The sequence below is a fragment of the Gordionus sp. m RMFG-2023 genome, chromosome 2 (assembly GCF_954871325.1).
Source record: "Gordionus sp. m RMFG-2023 chromosome 2, tfGorSpeb1-WG-v2, whole genome shotgun sequence".
NCBI classification, from domain to species: Eukaryota; Metazoa; Nematomorpha; class Gordioida; order Chordodea; family Parachordodidae; genus Gordionus; species Gordionus sp. m RMFG-2023.
Genome location: NC_088776.1, coordinates 28,872,493 through 28,887,654, shown reverse-complemented (window position 1 = coordinate 28,887,654; position 15,162 = coordinate 28,872,493). Strand labels below are relative to the sequence as shown.

Sequence of the window (15,162 nt, the reverse complement as noted above, 5' to 3'; positions counted from 1 at the left end):
TATGCCCGGCATTCGCTTGGGTATTTTTCTGTAGTCTTTATTTAATCTCCGTTAAAGTTGGCTGACAAGCTCTAATTCAGAAATATGGCAATGTTTTCAACTTTATTAGCGTTTGACTTTTACCCATAAAGTCACCTCACTAGTATAAAAGAAAAAATTATTCGTAACATTAAGAATAAAAAGTGACTGAAAGCATTTATTCAGTATAATTTAATCCGTTTTATAGATAGTTTAAAGAAAATAGAAAATTGCCAAAATAGATATCGTGCTAAAATGAAAAATATAAAACCTATATATCTGGTGTACGCTAATATTAATTGCCTGACTAGTATTTTCAATTCCTCACTCAAATATGAGAACCACGAAAAGAAACTGAGTTATATACATAATGAAAACTATGACGACACGCTTTAAGCGTGAAGTAGGCCAATTCTCTTTGGTAGTTGGTTTATAGAGGGAAAAAATGGTAGAAAAATAAAAAATGTAAAAATTAGCATATGCCAGAAGGTAGAATATAGAAGTTATAGTGCGTTAGTATTTAGTGCCTTATAAATTCATTAGCCAATTTTGCCAGCCATTAAAAAAGTAATCGAAGTATGAACTAAAAACTAACTATGCTATCACGTCTTGCCAAACATCTGGACGCATTATCTCGAAAATTTATGTAAATAATTAATACGTATTTCATATTTCTTTACTACTTCAACCCGTTTGATATAGTTTAGGAAAGTTAGGAAAGACTTTTTGGCAAAATTAAAAAAATCGCTAAAATTAGTATTATTGATACCTACTAGTTCATCGATAAGTTTTTTCAATAAATAAAAACCAGATATGAGCGTAATAAAAATAACTTGCTGAATCTTACATGTCTAATTTTAAATTATCAAAAATTAATTTGGTTTGGATATATTAATGTTTCTCTTTTCCCGATTCAAGTATTTTTGAATCTTATGATTTTATGATCTTCACAGATGTTAATTTTTCTTTTCAGTTAGTTCAATAAATATAGAAGTAATTTAAATCTCATTAAACAAGAGAATGAAGATTCTAGATTAAATAAACGAAATATCTTAAATAGGTTTTACTATTATTATCATTATAAAAAATATTATCATCTTTTAAAATATAAAGCTTTATATAGATGTAGCTTTGATACTTTTATATTTAATAGCGGTATTAAACATAATTGTGCTTAACATTTGTTGAAAGAAGAAAAATTAATGATAGTTTCTATAAAATTGAGATTTTTTTAAATATAATAAACTAGACAAGTTTTTTGCATGATAATATATTATTTATTTAAAAAATATAAATATAATCAAATGCTTAGATCAAAATTATTATTTATTAGTGCTGTAAACATTTCTAAAAACGAACGCATTCACGTTCAACGTTCATTGACAAAAATCAAACGAATTCACGTTCGTTCAAACCTTATTTTTTTAAAAAAAATATAATTTAATACCATATATTTTTTAACACAATATATTTATTAGCCATGATTAAAATAATAGAAAATATTCTTATTAGTTTTTAACCCTGTATTGCATGTACTATGTTAGAATAATTTTTTTTTGGCAAACTAGATTTTTTATTTCTCTAGATACTATTGATAATCTCATGGCTCACTTTTTTAAAAAAAATTCTAAATTTCTTAGAAGATGAACGGTATGTGGATTTAAATACACATTATGCAATTAAGGATACAAATTTCAATTATTTCCACAATAATTTTTATTGTACTTTAAACTATAAATATATAAAATTTTATTTAAATATAACAAATATTAAAGGTTTAAACATTTTAATTTTCATGAAAATCTATAAAACAATTATTTGTGGGCGTAAAACATAAATATACACCACATTTTTTGCAAGATACTTTTGTTATAAATAAGCATCCTGGCATTTTACATCTACCCTTCTTATCATTATATTTTGGCCAATGAGCCGTGAGGTCTTTCCTAACCTCTTGAAGTGGTAAATATTGAGCTGGTCCTTTTTTACATTTTTCCCGATAACCAGTTTGAACTGATTTTCGTTTTGGAATATTGTTTGAAGTGCATTTGCCATATTTGCAAAGGACTTCCGCCACCGAAATTTTGAAATTGTACAAACTTAATCGATCCTTGCCTGCTATTGATATACTATTATAATCCCGTTTGTATAGCAACCAAGAATTTATAAGTAACATGTCGAATACATGAAATAAAATTCGATGGTACCATTTTCTTGATTTGGTATGAATTCTATATAATGAAAGTAAAGAATCCATAAGATCTACACCTCCCATTGATTTATTATAAACTTTAACAATGTTTGGACATTTTATCATTATTTTATCCTTTTTTTTCTATCATATCTTTCGCAATCGATAAGAGGATGTGCACCTACAAAAGTGCTCAATAAGGTCACAGCACGATTGTCGTGCCACTTCACTGAATTTAATTCAACCCCGTTTATTATTGTTTTTTTTGAAACAAAAAATCCTCGTCCTTTTTTTTCAACTCCTTATCTGTTGGGAAGTTGATATTTGGTAGTCGATTACCTCTGACCGTGGCCGCGCAAAATATCCCTCTTTGAGCGAGTACGACTTGCAAATTTGGTGAACAAAACCAGTTATCAAAAAATAATTTATAATTAATTTGCTGTGGTATATAAGAAATTAAACGTAGCACAGCATTGCCACTTGCTCCAACATCAGGCAATCCTTCCGCTGGTAGTATTTTCCCAGAGTATACTTCAAAATTATGGAGAAGGCCATCATCTCCGCATAGTAGAAAGACTTTATAGCCCCATTTTTTGGGCTTTTGGGGGTTATATTGCTTTAATCTGCTCATCCCTTTGTATGGAATTATTTGCTCATCTACGCAAATATTTTCCCCTATCGATAAAGATTTTAGTATATTATTGGTTATAGTTATCAAGGGTCTAATTTTATGAAGTGGGTCATGGCCCTCACTTCCAAGTGGAATAAATTTGTCATTATCATTTATATGAATGAATGATTTGATTTGTTCCCAGCGATTTAGGGTCATGACATCAGCCACCTTGGCCTGTCTTGTATTGGTGGCCCAGTAGAGACGTGCTCTGGGAAGTTTAATAAGTGACATGTAAAAAATAATTCCTATAAATTTTTCTAATTCATCTATCGATAAATTCAAAGGTTTGTTGGAATTACATTGAATTGCATATAAATTTGTTTCGTAAACAATTAGAGGTAATAAATCATTGAGATATGTATTATAATAATCCATTGGTTTTTTTACTTTATCAACCGTTGGGTTTTCTCCTTTCCACTTTGGAATAACTAATGGTAAATTAGTTAAGCAATTTTTCCAAATCATTTTTCTCACGATTCCTTTTTCATTATTTATATTTTCATCCTCTTCCGATTCATCACTCTCATTGAAATCTAGATATTTATAGATTATATAAGAGCATACATTTTAAATATACCTAAATCATTATTTTGGGTTGACAGAAACTCCTCATCAGACGATTCACTTAAATTTGAATCTTCACTATCATTAGGTATGGTACCACAATTCATAATTCTAAAAATATAAAACTCAAATAAAATACCTTATTTGCATAATGTGTCTTTAAAGCAACGTATGATTATTACAAAATATAATTATCAAAAATAATAAATATATATAAAATAATTTCATAAACATTAATTTTTACCTTTTATTTATCTAATTTTAATGTTTTGAAATTTGTCAAATATATTATTTATCCTTTTACGATGTGTAGAAAATTGAGAAGAAAAATTTTATAAAAAAATAGCCATTTTTAAAAATAGGGTTTAATAAAATGCGAAATTAAAAATAAATAATAGATCACGTGGCCCAAATTAAAATTCCAATCGAAGATATAGAATATGGCTTCAAATACACACCATGCAATTGATTTAAAATTTATTTATAAAATATTTATTATATAATTTGTGGTATGTGGCTTGAGATACTATAAAAACTTTTATATATCATATTGATAAATTCATAATAAATAGGGTTAATATAAAGAATTTTATTTATTTCATTTCTTAAAAATGTACTCACATATCTTCCTAATTAAAAATAATTATGGTTTATATATAAAAATCTCTTGTACGATTTGAATGCTTTACTATAATATAAAAATATAAGTTAAAATAAGGTAAATTGAATATCAATTTAATATTTCTATTTATCTAACATACTCACTCTTCTAAGAAGCTTTACCCATAGTTTCATATAAGCTATCATCATGAGCTTGTAATCCAAATGGTTTATCATTTTGGCTGTTCTCGTTATTGCATAAGTCAGATTCATTGTTGTTAGCTTGTATCGCATTTGATTTTATACTGGTTTATCCAAATCTTTATTTGAGTTTGTACGTTGGTTTGTCCAAAACGTTAGCTGGTAATCCTTATCGTAAGTTGTTTTCATAAATCGTAATTTCATTTAGTTAACTTACTTGTCCTCCGTTGTTATTATTATCAATTTTCAAAATTGTTATCATCACCAATAATTAGGAATTATAAGAAGACCTATGATGTGATCAAAATTGCGCCGACTAGTTCTGGTCTCCCCAATTAATTAATTAAAATAAATTTATATACTGGATTTTCCATTCAAAAAAAGAAAAGTCCTAATCAAAAAAGGAAAAGTGTCAATCAAAAAAGGAAAATCGTTATTTGTTAAAATATTTTCAATTCTTTTCCTTGTCAATTTTTCTTAAATTTTTACTTTTTCTTATTTTATTTCTAACTTTTTGCAATCTCTTTTAGTCATTTTTAATCTTTATTTTTCTTACCTTTCCTCAATTTATTTATCTTCGCTTTTTGAAAATTCTATTTTTTTATCATTTTAAAAATATATTAATTTTCCCTGTTATTTTTCTTACTTCACTTTTTTAATGTTATTTTTAACAATTTTGTTTTTTCATCCTAACAACTTTTTATTTTTTATGATTTTTTTACGTCTTATATTTTTCTTTTTAAATTTCACCTAATTTATTTCTCTTTTGCAATCAAATTTTTTTTATTAATATTTTTTCCTTATCAAATTATTTTATTACAATTATGATGTATATAATATGTCGTAATTTTCAAAAGCATTAGAACTATCCGGGATCATCACGGGATTTAAAGGGATCCCTTTAAGAATTCAATTTTTTAAAGGATATCAGTTGATAGCTAATCAAAAGTCTATTCATAGATCAATCTCTCCCTTAATGGGCAAATTTAGGGCTGATGGGTCAGGGATATTTTTCTCAAAACAGAATCTCGATGCATTAAAACAAATCATCTCAAAAAAATATATTTAAAAAAATATTTTTTTTTTTTTTTTTTTTTCTCTTTAGCTTTCACCTTTTCTGGTCCTTCAACATCTCTCTCCACTTTATGTTATTCGTACAATCTCTTTTATCTATTTTATACTTCTTTATATTGGCTCTAACTTTATGGCCCCATTGAAGTTTTGGCCTTCCTCTTTTACGTTTGCCCATCACTTCCAATCTTTCAACTTTATTTCCTATGTAGTTCATAGGCCTTCTCATTGTGTGCCCATACCACCTAAGTCTGTTTACCATTAACTTAGTCTTAATGGGCACTACCTTTAAACTATTTAGTATTCTTGTACTGCGCACCTTATCCTTTCTTGTTACCCCAGCAATCATCCTCAGCATTCTCATCTCCATAGTTTGTAGACTTCTCTCGTCTGATTCTTTGGTTGGCCATGTTTCCGAACTATATAGAATAGTTGGTTGTACTATGGAACTGTAAATTTTTCCCTTTAATTTGTGTGGGATTCTTTTGTCAAATAGCACTCCAGATAAAGATCTCCACTTTAACCATTGATTAATCTTATTCTTTATCTCTTTTTCTATTGTGCCGTGTTTGTATAGTGGAGCCCAAATATTTGCAGCTTGCCAATCATTTATATCAATACTCTCCGTTTCATCTCCTCCTATCACCATATACTCCGTCTTTTCTCTATTTACTTTTAATCCGTGCGTTTCTAGGATATTTATCCAATTCACTAACCTTTCTTTCATTTCATCCTTGGATTCGGCAAGTATCACAATATCATCTGCAAATATCATATTCCACGGGATTGTTTGAGGTGACTGTGCTAATCTATTACTGTAATGAAGAGAAGTGGGCTGAGAGCCGACCCTTGATGAACTCCTTCGGCTATTGTAAAGCCTGCTGAAGTACCTGTTGTGCTTACGGACCATTGTTGTATGTCATACATATCCTCTATTATTCTTATATATTTTTCGGGAACTTTTTTGTGGCGTAGCGCCCACCAGATAAGTTTTCTTGGGATTCTATCAAAGGCCTTTTCTAGATCGAGAAAGACCATGTGTAGCTTTTTGTTCTTTTCCCTGTATTTTTCACTCATTTGCCTAATTGCATGGATAGCATCGGTTGTTGATCTTCCAGGCATAAAGCCAAACTGTGTCTCTCCTATTTCTATTATATCTCTTAATCTTTTTTCTATTATTTTTTCGTATAGTTTTAGACAGTGTGACATTAGTTTTATGCCCCTGTAATTTTGACAATTGTGTGGATCCCCTTTATTTTTGAAGATAGGAACTAGATAGCTCTGCCTCCATTTTTGGGGGACCTCTTCATTTCCAAGTATTTTATTGTACAGATTTGTGAGGAGATGTATTCCATCATCTCCTAGTGCTTTAAGGCTTTATATTGGAATATCGTCTGGACCCCTAGCTTTGTTGTTTTTCATATGCTTGAGGCATGTGATTATTTCTTGTTCTGTTATAGGTTGCACAAGGTTTTGACAAGGGGAGTGTTCGTCGAGATGCAATATGTGGGAATTAAAGTTGAGAAGCTCCTGAAAATATTCTTTCCATCTATTCATTATTTCTTTTTCCTTTATTATCAATTTCCCATCTTTATTTTTGATTACTTTCGGAGCTCCGTTTATATCCCTAGAGTTCTTTTCTCGCTGTTTGGCTAATCTGTATATTTTATTTTGCCCTTCTTTGGTATGTAGATCTTCGTACATGTCATCGTATGCCATAGATTGACCCTAGCCACCGCCTTTGTAGCTAATCTCTTGGATTTATTTTTGGATTTGTACCATATTTTATAAAGGGCTTTTTTCTCCTGTATAGTGGTTTGTACCTCTTCATTCCACCACCATAGTTCTTTGTGTGATTTGTTGCCTCCTCTTGTCAAGCCTAGCGTCGATTTTGCAGTGTCTATTAATCTGGATGAAAGGTCTGTCCATATTTTTTCACTGACTTGTGAGCAATTTATTGTTTCAATGTTTGCATTGATTGCAAAGGCATCTGTCATTGTTTTTAATTTGCCCCATTTGATGCATGGTTCCAGTTTTATCTTATTTTGAGTGGATTTATTTGAGATTTGTAAATCCATGATTAGTAGCTTGTGTTGCGCGGCAATATCTTCTCCTGGGATGACTTTGCAGTCTATTACATCTTTTAATCTTCTGCGAGAGATTAGCATGTATCTATCTGTGTTTTCCTAGTACCACTGTGTTGGTTAAGGCAAGGTCGAAGGCTTCCGCAAATTTCAGTACGTGCTCTCCTTCATCATTTCTTTCTCCGTATCCAAAACCACCATGATGCCTTTTGTAGCTATCTCTTGCTTTCCCCACATGCGCATTTAAGTCACCACCAATTATGACTAGGTCATCCTTAGGGATTTCCATTACGGCTTCATCAAGGATAGCTCTAAAGTCATCTTTCTCTTCTTCCTTGCAACCCGTTTGAGGAGCATATACTGATAGGATGTGTAGTATTGATTGACCAATGCAGAGTTTTATCTTCATTAGTCTATCAGAGATCCTGTTGACTTCTACAACTGAGGAGGTTAGATCTTGACTGAGGATGATGCCGACACCGTTCCTATTGCTAACAAGTCCATTATAGTACAATTTATACCCATCTCCAATCATCAAAGTCTTCTGTCCTTTCCATTTCGTCTCTTGTATGCACGCTATAACAACTTTTCTCTTGTTCAACATTGATGCCAATTCTCTCGTCTTACCTTTAAGTGCACCAATATTCAAACTTGCTAATCTTGTTTTCTTTGCTTTAACCTTTAATTTACTTTTCACAGGATGGAGGTCTACACCCTGCGCGTCGCATGGAGGGAACGCCCTAGCTTTCATATTCATATTTTCATTTGTGTCCTTCATTTTGTTTATTGGACAGGTATCCTTAGCACCCGGCTGTCCAGGCCTGTCGGTGACCGGGGTGTCATCTCTAAGCTCCGAAATTCATCATACCATATGTCTGTACACATCAGTCATCGAAGAAAAACTTGAAAGTTTTTATGGTTCTTACCAGGATTGAACCCGCGTCCTTGTTCATGCTCGTGTTTCCAAGCCTACATCTTACCCATTAGGCCACCCCGGCGATATATTTAAAAAAAAAATAAATCGTCTTATAAAAATCATCTTAAAAAATTAATTTAAACAACAATATAACGCATCCAAAATAAATAATCTCTAAAAAATATATTTAAAATATTATAACACAATAAAATAATATCTCAAAAAAATAAATTTAAAAAATAATATAACACATTAAAATAAATCATTTCAAAGTAATATATTTAAAAAATAATATAAAGTACAAAATAAATCATCTCAAAAATATATTTAAAAATAATATAGAACATCAAAATAAATCTCAAAAAAATATATTTAAAAAATAATATACATCAAGATAAATCTCATATTTAAAAAATAATATAACACATCAAAATAAATCATCTCTAAAAGGTATATTTAAAAAATAATATAAAATTAAAAAACTTTAACCTAAAAAGAAATATATTTAAAAAATAATATAACACATCAACATAAATGCTTAATGTTAGATATAACAAGGTCAAAATATAGCACACGATCAATTTTAAAAAAAAGATACATTTATCGTAAATGGGTAGCAGGTTTTTAATTTTTTGGTAGTTTATAGTAGAGTATTGATAATTTAAGATATTACTTGTAAAATATACTAAAGGATTACAATTATAATTTAAAATTCGTAATAGGTGGGAATACCGCTGCCATTTTTTTACAAATTTACTGCTATAACATTTCTAATTTTATATATAACTAGATAATAACCCATAACCCGTCAAGAATGACGGGAAATCAGAATTTTTTTCTATACTCAATGATGGATGAATAATAAATTTTGCCTTCATTGATGGATGAATCAAAAATTTTCTATCTTATGATAGTTAAGATGATTTTTACACGGAAACAATGTTACTTATTAGCACCCTAAATACTAATATTATCCACCAGAGCTCCTGTTAGTTTGCTGTTTACTCCCCACCGTGTGAAAGTAGGAGATGGATTTTAAGAGAGCAAAGAAATGAATAAAAGAAGGAAAAAATAGAAAAAAGAGATAAAGATATGAATTATAAGAAAATATAATAATTGCTTATACTTCAAGACCTGACGAATATCGTGTTCCAGCACATATGCATTTATCGCCTTATAAAAAAATATAATACAATAAAATTTATAATATCTAAAATTTTACTTAAAAAGGAGATTTAAATTTTTTTTCAAAGTTGAGAGGGAGGTAAGATTTTTAAGCATTGGGTATATCACCGTATATTGCCTTTAAATTTTTTTTGCTTTGCTCATATAAATTACAAAATAGAATCTACTGTTGTTGATGATGAAGATAGTGTCGTGTCTTTGAGGGTGAGCTTTCTTTGCTCTATGTGGTGTCATTTTTGATTCACTGCTCTAAATAACCTAAAATAAAGCGTGTAAATATTAATTATAAAATAGAATTTACTGTTGTTGATGATGAAGATGGTGTCGTGTCTTTGAGAGTGAGGAAGCTTTCTTTACTTTATGTGGTGTCGTTTTGATTCCTTGCTCGTAGTTTGCTGTAAATAACCTGAAATAATGCATGTAAATATAAATTATAAAATAGAATCTACTGTTGTTGATGATGAAAATATTGTGGTGTCTTTGAGGGTGTAGAAGCTTTCTTTGCTCTATGTGGCGTCGTTTTTGATTCGTTGCTCTAAATAACCTGAAATAAAGCGTGTAAATATAAATTACAAAATAGAAACTCTGTTGTTGATGATGAAGATGGTGTCGTGTCTTTAAGGGTGAGGAAGCTTTCTTTGCTCTATGTGGTGTCGTTTTTGATTCCTTACTCGTAGCTTTTTGTAAATAACCTGAAATAAAGCGTGTAAATATAAATTATAAAATAGAATCTACTGTTGTTGAATGGATGCTGAATAACAAATGTTGTTGATTTGATTGTAAATAACAACAATTGGTGACTATTTTAAATTTTACAAATTATCAATTCAAGATTACATTATATACGATATTTTGTGTGAATGTTTTATCATTTTTTAAAATATTCCCTTGTAATTCTGATGGCAATCATGATTTTCATATTATTTTGAGATTTACATCTAGTAAGAGCTACATATAATTGCCCATGGGCAAAGACGGGCTCAGGGAGAAATAAGCCTACATGTTCAAAAGTTTGTCCTTGACTTTTATTTATTATAATAACAAAAGCTGGAATTATAGGAAACTGGCGTCTTTTTAAAGTAAATGGCAACTGAGAGACACTTAGAGTTAGATCTGTGCTTGTCAATACCTCAACATCGATAAAATTAATATGTAAATGTATGATTAAGCGGGTACCATTACTAAGTCCTTTGTTTGGGGTCAAATTACGTAAAAGCATAACAATTGCACCAACCTCTATAGAAAAATTCATTATATCATCCTGATTATCGCTTTCAATGGAATCAGCACTAAAATAATGTTTGATAGAGCCTGAAATTATATTAATGATGTCATTGTTGAGGATAAATGTAATTTTATTTTTGCTGGTTAATATTATTTTAGTAGGAAGATCTTCTATATCAACAATTTCGATAAAAACCATATACACATTTTATTAATAAATCATTTTCAAGCAAATAAGGTAGGATTCAACACTATTTGTAGGAAGATCAGAATTAGTGCTTGAAAGGCCTTCTCCAATTTTAAGTAACCAAGCATTGTAATCAACTTGCTCTGATGGTATACGCATATTATCAATCAAATGTATTATTTTAAAATGACTTCATAAATCTAAACTTTTTATATAAGACTCTATAATAGCGACTTTGGCGCCTTTTGGCACTACTAGTAAAGTCTGTCTAAAATCACCACCTAATAAAATAACTTTTCCTCCAAATGATCGCAAAGCGTGTTTAGTCATCATTATGGCCTCATCAATAATAATCAATTTTCATTTTTTAGATCTAGTGGTTGCGAACTATGTATATTCATATGGGATGTAGAGGTTTCAAAGATAGGCACAGGTAATTTAAATCCGATATAGATGCCCCCCCCCTTTAAAAGAATAGAGGATATTTAGGTTGTTGCAAAAGGCAATACAATTTGATTATTTGTTCTTATATAACACATTAAGGTATTGTAAAGATAGGTTTTTCCTGAACCCCCAGGGTTATCCATGAAGAAATATCTTTCTGAAATATTTTTTAATTTAATCGCTTGTATAATTAAGTCAAAAGAATATTTTTGTAATAGTTTTAATTTCGATATACGCTCGATTGAATCGGCAGCTTCAACATGGACATCATAATATTGTTTTGGGGGAATTTTTGAAGGTGAAGGAAAATCACAACTTTTACAACATAAACCATGATCAAGAAAAACGTTTTCAATGTCCATTAAAGCCATGTTAATTGCAATTACTTCTGAATATTATGCAAATAATACTCAATCATTGTAAATCTGAATTTATTCCAAAGATAAGCAGGATTTTCAGGCAGACAAAAATGGCAGATAAAGGCAAAAGTACTACGAAGTTGTGACGAAATTTGATATACTGATCCCTCTTCTAAGCATGATTCCCACTCTTTATCATCTGATAACAAATTTATTTTAATAGCTGCTTCCTTAGAAGTACTCATTAAAATTCCATTAATAGTTTAAATTAACAAAACTCGTACCGCAAACATGAAGTAGTGATAATCGAAGGAAAAATCGTTCACCAGAATTAGAATGAACAGAATACATTCTCGAAATGACATTTATCAGTTTTTTTCTTTATTTCCATCGGTAATTTGTAAACACATAATGATAAGGAATTTCCCCTTAAAGATATTGTCTAGCATTTAGATCTGTCTGATTTAACTCAAACCATGCCGTTAAAGTAATATGTTTGTTTTGTGATCTCACTAAAGCAACTTTTTCATGTTCAGCTGAGAAATATATTGGCTATTGTAAAGGTTAATGAATTCCTAAGCGAATAACAGCGTGCGAGCGATCATGCATATTATTTTCTAATAATCTCCACATTGATTCGCATGCACTCACATATCGCGCATTTAAATGTGATTTAATTTCGTCATGAATATTTATATTTGAAGCAATATTAATATCAACATTAGTACAGTCATAGCCCTAATAAATATACTTTAAGATATATTTTACTGATTTAATAGACGTACAAATTTCTACGTTAATATGAGCATTAAATTTTAACATTAGATATCGATTGAAATAACATAGCGATTACCCGTAGGTTTACCAGAAAGAATTGTAATACCATTATCTCACCTTTTATAATATGGATACCCATCAATATTTGGTCTTGTTTCTAATTGAAAATCCTTAGGAAATTTTTTTTATAAATATGCCATTTTCTATGCAAGGCAATTTGGGGTTAAATATCCCGCAAGGACCGTGTATCATAAAATGGGTAACAATCTGAAAAAGTTTAGGTTCGAGAATTTTATCTGGCATTTTGGCACAAACAAATTTACTATAGCTTGAGATGTTTCAATTTTACTATCCTCGTTTAAAATAATAAGAATATGGGCATGAGGCAATCCTCTTTTTTGGAACTCGATTGTATATATAAAAGCCATGGATTTACCAAATATATATTTTTTTCTTTATATCAAACAATAATTCATTTAATTTATATTTAAAAACACGAGCTATTAAATTTGGTCTATATGAAGGACTTTGCCCAGGAAATAGATTTTCCTCAATTTTGCGCAAATCAGGTTTACCAAATTTGAGCGCAATAACCATTGTATCGTGATATCGTTCTCGCATATTTCTTTGAGAACCTTGAAAAGATGATGGTAGTATTACTGCTTTACCGGGAATTATATTATTTGTTGTTTCTAAGTAGTCCATTAATCCAGAATATTCATCTACTCGTAATTTTGGATGATTTTGTCTATTAAAATTTAAATTATTTGCCTCTACTCGTAAATAAGTATCAACAATATATTGTTGTGATAATTTCCCAACAAAAAGGATTGGGTTGAATTCATTTTCACGATTTGCTAATCTAAATATTTTAAATTATAATAGTGAGATATTTTCCCTTGTACGAACTGTACCTTCACCCTTCAAATCTCGTTTCCAACAGGGTCACAGAAAATAATAAACAATATACCATTGGATCAAGATTAGGACTTAATATATTTATATTTATGAGATCACTACCATCAAATCGAGGATAGACTTTGATATCCCGTTTAAATGGGGTTCACCATCATCATTAGTAAAAACAATAGCAACTTCAACTATATTAGGGATGTTGTATCTTCGCTTGTCACTTGAGCGATCTGCACGAAAGATCATATTGATTTTTTGAATAGGACGATTTTCTCAAAAGGCTCTATTATTTTCTTCTTTCTCAATTTCTCCCAAAGTTTTAAAACTAATAGAAAATGCGTTGTTCTGTTTTACTAAAATAATCTTTTCAAGAGATCCTCATTGCATCCTGAATTTTCTTTCATATGTAATCTGATATTAACAGCCTGTGTAGTCTCAAGGACATATCGTGCAAACTTGGGAGACATCCCAATGGGAGGACATAAATGAGATGCCCTGTGATAAATTTGCCCATGAACTCTAAAACAATATGGGCCCTGGTTCAAACTATTAGAAATCTCCGCACCATCGATGCAAACGCAAGAGAACTATTATAGAATGAATATGTTTCATAAAGTTTGAATGAAATTCATTGTTAGGAATTGATAAATGGTCTTGTAAAAAAGGAATATATCTAATTGATGGTATCTTACTTTACCCTTATGACAGCAATTCTTGAATCTGCCATCGGAGGGTTTTTCAAATTTTTTTTTTAGAGAATCACAATATTCGCACTTAGTGTTGAGCAAGCCACATTAATGTTCTTGTACTAATGATTGTTGTGAAGGAATATCTATCTAAAATATATAATATAAATTGTAATAATAATTTAGTACTTATGTAAATAAAATAAATCTGAGGCCTGCTAAAAATTATACTTATAATTGAATATTTTTATAATTAAAACAGCTTAGAGACCTATAGTCACGGACGGCTATGTTATAAACATATGCCAGGACTATAATATATTTTTTTAAATATTCCTACTCGGCAATTACGATTCTGTAGCACTTACTAATTATATATATCATTTTGACCGGCAAAATTATAATGAAATGAGAATTGTTAACATAAATTAAAAAACCTGATATGTTTTTATTGATTTGGTTAGATTAAGATTTGTCTGAATGGTAGGTTTTGGAAGTATCAGTTGTGGAATCTAATTTTAAAAAAATTAAAATATTTGTTAACATAAATTAAAATTTTTAACTTGGTTTGTTTTTATTGATTTTGGCAGATTAAGATTTGTCTGAATGATATGTTTTGGTAGTATCAGTCATGGAATCTAATTTAACATAAATTAAAATGTTAACTTGGTTAGTTTTTAGTGATTTGGGTAAATTAAGATTTGTTTGAATTGTAAGGATTTGGTAGTATCAGTGGTGGAATCTAATTTTAAAAAAAATTAAATATTTGTTAACATAAATTAAAATTTTTTATTTGGTTTGTTTTTATGAATATAAATATTATTATAAGTTGAAGTCATAAATATTTTAAAATCTAGGATAATTTAATCAATACCTATAAAAAATTGAATCAGATGTGATTTAAATTCTTAACTTACAACTTTGGATAATTAAACCAATACCTATAAAAAATCAAATAATTTAGTTAAAATCAAAATGAATCAGATATAATTTTAAATTTTAACTAAATAGGAATCAGTTCCTCATTTTGCCTGAAATACATTTGGTTTGTTTTTATGAATATAAATATT

General features: G+C 29.5%; 2 long non-coding RNA genes across 3 annotated transcripts; both read right to left on the bottom strand.

The window, feature by feature from the left end:
* Positions 1-4,335: 4,335 nt before the first annotated feature.
* On the bottom strand, positions 4,336-10,302 carry LOC135924802 (uncharacterized). Of its 2 annotated transcripts, none has more exons than XR_010571412.1 (7): positions 10,239-10,302; positions 10,088-10,195; positions 9,953-10,047; positions 9,805-9,909; positions 9,541-9,761; positions 9,445-9,491; positions 4,336-4,569 (listed from the first exon to the last, which is right to left on the bottom strand). It is a non-coding gene; the product is annotated as an uncharacterized LOC135924802 (long non-coding RNA). The 2 variants fall into 2 exon arrangements; XR_010571413.1 differs by having other exon boundaries at positions 9,671-9,761.
* Positions 10,303-10,399: 97 nt separating this feature from the next.
* LOC135924803 (uncharacterized) lies at positions 10,400-14,122 on the bottom strand. The gene is made up of 3 exons (XR_010571414.1): positions 14,099-14,122; positions 10,680-10,814; positions 10,400-10,632 (listed from the first exon to the last, which is right to left on the bottom strand). It is a non-coding gene; the product is annotated as an uncharacterized LOC135924803 (long non-coding RNA).
* Positions 14,123-15,162: the final 1,040 nt, after the last annotated feature.